Below are 5679 nucleotides of genomic sequence, written 5' to 3' on the forward strand. Positions count from 1 at the left end.
GAGGAGATACCACGGCTGCAGGAAGGAGCAGGACACTGCAGCAATGCACTGCCCACTGGGGATGTTCATGTCCTGAAGCAAAGCTATAGCTTAGCTAGGACATGTCCGTATGCCTGACGAGACGACGACCTCTCACTACCTGCATCGCAACAAGAAGAAGAAGTACAGGAGGTGCAGACGCCAAGAGGTTGAGCGATGAGCTCGATCGGCCGCCGGCGGCGGCGGTGGCGGCGTGAGTGTAACTGGTAAGAACAAGCCGTGGAGCTCAGGATAGATAGCGCTTCAGATTGATAGACAGAACCAACCTTGAGAAGAGAAAGAGAGCAGCGGATTCAGAGATTCACATATCTCTCTGTCTCTCTCGCTTTCTCCTCATGGCTAGCTCCAATCTATGTGATGTCCTAGGCGCTATCCCTCCTGAGCTTCAAGGATTGTTCCATACCCTTCCTTCCTTCTCCTCAGATCCTCGTCAGTTCGTGGAGTATGTATCTAGCTATCTAAGTGCTAGCTGGGTTCTTTGCATGTGGAGGAATAAGACCAAGCAGCAACAATATCGGCCACTTGAGAAGAAGGGTACGGTGCAAGATGCATGTGTATCATGGCGGGAGAGTGTGTGTGTGAGAGAGAGAGCAAGAAGGTTAAAGCACTAGCTCAGATGGAGTGAGCTAGCTGGTGCTGGAATGGAAGTGAAGATGGAATGGCCCCAAGTGCCTTGCCCTATTTATAGTGAGAAGAAGATGGGATCACAGGACTCTCTCTCTTGAACGAACTGTGGAGTGAGACAACTGTCACGCTTGTTGAGGCATTGGGGAGGGAAACGGGGGAGAGAGGCCTCGCTCTCCGGTGTTTCTACTCCAAAGCCCACTACCTTTGCTTTCAGCTGAAGCGAGCAAGAGGCCGAGGCGCCACCAGCTGCCACTGCCTACTGCTACTACCCCCCCCCCCCCCCCCCCACTCACCCACCTCTTGGCAACGGTAGCATGCGGCATCTGCATGGCCATGGGTGTGGTGGTGGTGGCCATGTCCGCCTTGCATTGAGCATGCATGCAGGTTCTTCATGGCTCCTGCCCTAATAAAGCGTGGTGTCACTGCTCTGCCACCACACGTCTATACTTGGCCAAACGGGCCGCCCGACATGGCATGGGCACAAGCACGACTAGGCACGAGTGCACGACATTACGCGGCACGGTAGGTTAGCCATGCCGTACCTGTTAGTGCCGTCGTGCTGAATTACCGGCCCAAGCACGGCACTATAAATGCTTAGGCGTGCTGTGCCATGCCACTAAGCATGGTGGCACTGCAGTGCTCGTGCCGGCACGGGCACTAAAGTGTCTGACCCCCAACTGACTCAGAATAAGCACAATACTCTATAAAAATTGAGCTCACAAAGAACAAAGGCTCAACCATCAGATCCAACACAAAGCCCTCAAGATATTTAGAGGCTTGGACTACTCTCTCTAGTAAAAGAAAGGAAGCACAATGGGTGTTGCTCTATTTCTTATTAGTGAGGTATTCTTCTTCATTTCAGTATTATGGGCATTCTTCCATTCTAGTCTGGCACCAACAGTCAAACTAGGAGCTCAACGACCACGCAGATAACAGAAACACAGGCAGAGATAACAAAATAACAGTTTATAGGGAGCTTTAGTGCAATGGCTGCCTCATGAAAAACCTATCTAGGTAAAACTCACCTTTGTGAGAAACTCTAGACAGGGAAAAAAAAAGAGTACAGCCCAGCTCCAATTATAAAGTTCATTGTCCTTACATCAAAGTCCAGTCCATAATGTTACAGTCCCATTACATAAATGATAATTAATCAAGATAAAGTTCTTCAAATGCTTCTTCAAGCTCCTTGTCCTCCACCATGTGTTGCAACTTTGCTTCTGTAGCCTTCCAATCTTTAATGCAGGTCAGCATCTCTACCATTTCAAGCTTTAGCTTCCTCCGCCGCTCCTCGATGATCCTGCCAGTCATATTAAAAGTAGATTATGAAGATATGGTGGACACAGGAACAGTTAAATCATCTTTAGCCATGATTGACAGTACTAGATATGTGAGTTTGTGCTGATGCCACCAGTTCAAGATGTTAAAATCATCATCTAACCGGTTCACAGTATCACAGTCCAAGTAAGAAACAAGTTCAGAAGCATTAGAAGCTGAAGAACTTACAGCCTACAGCAGGGCAGTTGCAGAGATATCTCTGGCCATGCTTAGAGTAGCAGCTAGAGGATGCATACCACCAGCAGAACCACAAACATCATCATCATCATAAATTTCATCCTAAGCAGACCTTTTCTTACCAGATAGGTTAGGAGGGACAGTCCTCCTTAACCTAACAGCTCCATATTTCTTCTCATACTTATTGTAGACATCAGTAAGTCGAGCTCTAATGCCCAACTGGTAAGTAGTATAATCTATACTAGTAAGGTTACCCAACCTCCTAAGCACTCTATTGAAACCTTTCATTTTAGCTCTAGGGTCCAGGATGAATGCAAAAGAATAAAGCAAAGGTATGTCCCTCTAGTATTTATTATATTTGTCTATTATAGATTGAACCACAGGTCTGATGTGACTATCATTAGCATAATTCTTTATGTGTATAGCAATCTTAACAAGATAATGAATCATAAGTGGAGATGTAGGATAGTACATACCAGACATTGCAACTATAGAATCATAAAATACTTCAAGAAATTTAAGCACTTTTTCTGCCATAGCCCAGTCAGAGTTTCTGCATATAAACTGAGCACCTTTAGCCCTAGGATATTGAGCATGCATGAAAATAGTGAATGGGGCCTTATGAGAAAACAAATGCTTAAGCATTAGATATGTAGAATTCCACCTAACTTCCATGTCCAACTGAAACTTTCTAGGCCTAACACCAGTGGCAATGCAGTAACTTTTATATGCAGCAATTATCTGGTTAGATGAGTTTAAGAAAGATATTGCAATTCTAAATGTTTTAATCAAAGGCTTAAGAGCAGTTAGGACGTCCTTAACAATCAGATTGATAATATGACATGCACAACGCTGATGCAAGAATATACAATTAACTGCATTAAGGGATGCATTGTCTTTGTCTAATTCTTCACTATCATCATCTACAACTTCAATACCAAGATATTTAGAAAGAACAGATCTAAGTCTTTGCATGGCTGATACATTAGATGATGCATTGTCCAAAGTAACAGCAAACACTTTTTCAGTTAAACCATAATCAGCAAGCACAGATGCAACACGATCAGCAATGTTTTATCCATTGTGGGAACAATCAATAAGCCTAAGACCAAGCACTCTCTTCTCTAGTTGCCAATTAGAGTTTATGTAGTGAGTAACAACACTAAGGTAGTCCTCTTTGGTATTACCAGACCAAATATTAGAGGTTAGACACACACAATTAACACCAGCAGAACTAACAGTCTCAATGAGCTTAGCCTTGCAATCAGTGAAGTATTTCAGCATGTCTCTAGTGGTGGTTTGCCTAGAGACTGGAATATATTTAGGATTATGAGCAGTTCTAATGTACTCTTCAAATGCATCAGATTCTCCCAAAGAGACAGGAACATCAAGCCTAGCAAGCAACCGAACCAGTTGAGTACGAGCAACAATAGGACAATACTCCTAATTACGCATACTACCATCAGTATTAAAATAGATCTGTGATTGAGACATGCGAGTTTTTTCACGCCTCCTAGGGCATTTATCCCTATGCCGGATGAGGTGACCAGTGCCACCACTAGAGAGCGTAGAGTATTCCTTAGAGCAATGGATGCACTTAGCTCCATACCTAACTTTCTTACCATTCACTTTTTTGAAGAGCTTCTTAAAATCCAGCCACACTATCGAGGTAGAGGGACGTGAGCGTTTGGTGCTATTCTCGTCCCCATCCCCTTCCCCGACATTTGCTGCCCTGCCTTCTTGATCATCGCTGACATCGATGGGAGCTTGAATGCTATGGCTGAATAGCTCCTTGGTGTCCTCATGCAGGTCGTCCTCGTCATCATCTCCGGCCAACCCGCATAACTGCCTCTCTTGGTTGGTACCGACCTCAACCGTGTCGTCGTCAGATCCAACCATCATCACGCGTTGGCGCCCCAGTTCCTCTATGACTTTAGAAAAATAAAGAGTTAGTACAGATCTAGGGTTAGGGTTAGGGTTAGGGTTAGGGTTAGTCGTACCTTCACTGTTGGAGCACCAGAATCCCCGATTCCTCAACGACTTCAGAAAAACAAAGAGTTAGTACAGATCTAGGGTTAGGGTTAGGGCAAGGGTTATGGTTAGGGCTAGTGAAAGCTCTAGTTTGGTTTTGGTGAATTGATGAAACCCTAAGTGCTAACCTAGTTTATCAAAGTGATTATAAGACAAGTAGCAGTACTCTAAGTGATTAAGCATGTGAAGATCAGGACATGATGATGGTGATGGCATGGTAATGATCAAATGCTTGTACTTGGAAAAGGAGAAAGAAAAATAAAAGGCTCAAGGCAAAGGTGAAATTGATAGGAGTTTTTTGGTTTAGTGATCGAGACACTTAGAGAGTGTGATCACATTTAGGATCGATAGATGTACTATTAAGAGGGGTGAAACTCGTATCGAAATGCGGTTATCAAAGTGCCACTAGATGCTCTAACTCATTGCATATGCATTTAGAATCTAGTGGAGTGCTAACACCCTTAAAAAGGTTTGTGAAAATATGCTAACACACATGACCAAAGGTGATACACATTGTGTTTAGCACTTGGGAGCAAGGGTTCGAAACTCCACCGGTGGAGTGTCCACCCGTAGAGTGTGGACAGTCCGATGGTGCCACCGGCGTCCTATAAAGAAAAGATAGGGTTTCACAGAATGCACCGAACGCTGGTCATGCAGTGACCGGACGCTTGGGTCCCACGTTCTATCAGTAGCAGCAGTGAGCGTGCTGTCTCAGTCTTATGATCGAACGCTGGTGCGAAGAGTGATTGGACGCTCAGGGCCAGCGTTCGGTCAGTGCTGACGTATGCTGACATGGCGACGCACAGAGGAGATGGTGAGTGACCGGATGTTGGGTGAGTCCAGTCGGGTGTGACCGGACGCATCTGGTCGCGAATGGAACCTTACTAGAAACGACCGAATGCTGGGGTCCTACGTCCAGTTACTTTAAAGCAACGTGTCCGATCATAACTTAAATGTACTGATGACCGTTGAGATCGGGCGATCAGCGTTTGAAGCAGGGGCCACGTGGCACGCATTGTGCGACCAGACGCTGGGGTCTAGCATCCGGTCGATCTAACCGACACGTCCGATCACCCCGTTTTTAGTGGGCTGAGGAGCAAACGGCTCTATTTTGTGGGGGCTTCTATTTAAGCCCCATGGAAGGCTCAAGCTTACTCTCTTGGCCATTTGCATTGACATAGCAACCTTGTGAGCTTAGCCAAAGTCCTCCCACTCATCTTCATCATTGATTCATCATCTTTGTGAGATTGATAGAGAATCCATGACATTGCTTGAGTGGTTGCATCTAGAGGCACTTGGTGTTTATGTTTCGCTGCCGGATTCACTTGTTGCTCTTGGTGGTTGCCACCACCTAGACGGTTTGGAGCAGCGGAGGAGGATTGACACGAATTAGTGATTGTTCGTGGCCATCTCCGATGATTATGAGGGGATTTGTACCTTCCTCGGTAGAACGCCGAAAGGTAACCCTAG

General features: G+C 45.6%; 1 pseudogene; it reads right to left on the reverse strand.

Annotated features, from left to right (window-relative positions):
• Positions 1 to 1812: 1812 nt before the first annotated feature.
• On the reverse strand, positions 1813 to 4077 carry LOC136479918 (zinc finger BED domain-containing protein RICESLEEPER 2-like; annotated as a pseudogene).
• Positions 4078 to 5679: the final 1602 nt, after the last annotated feature.

The sequence above is a fragment of the Miscanthus floridulus genome, chromosome 1, assembly GCF_019320115.1.
Source record: "Miscanthus floridulus cultivar M001 chromosome 1, ASM1932011v1, whole genome shotgun sequence".
NCBI classification, from domain to species: domain Eukaryota; kingdom Viridiplantae; phylum Streptophyta; class Magnoliopsida; order Poales; family Poaceae; genus Miscanthus; species Miscanthus floridulus.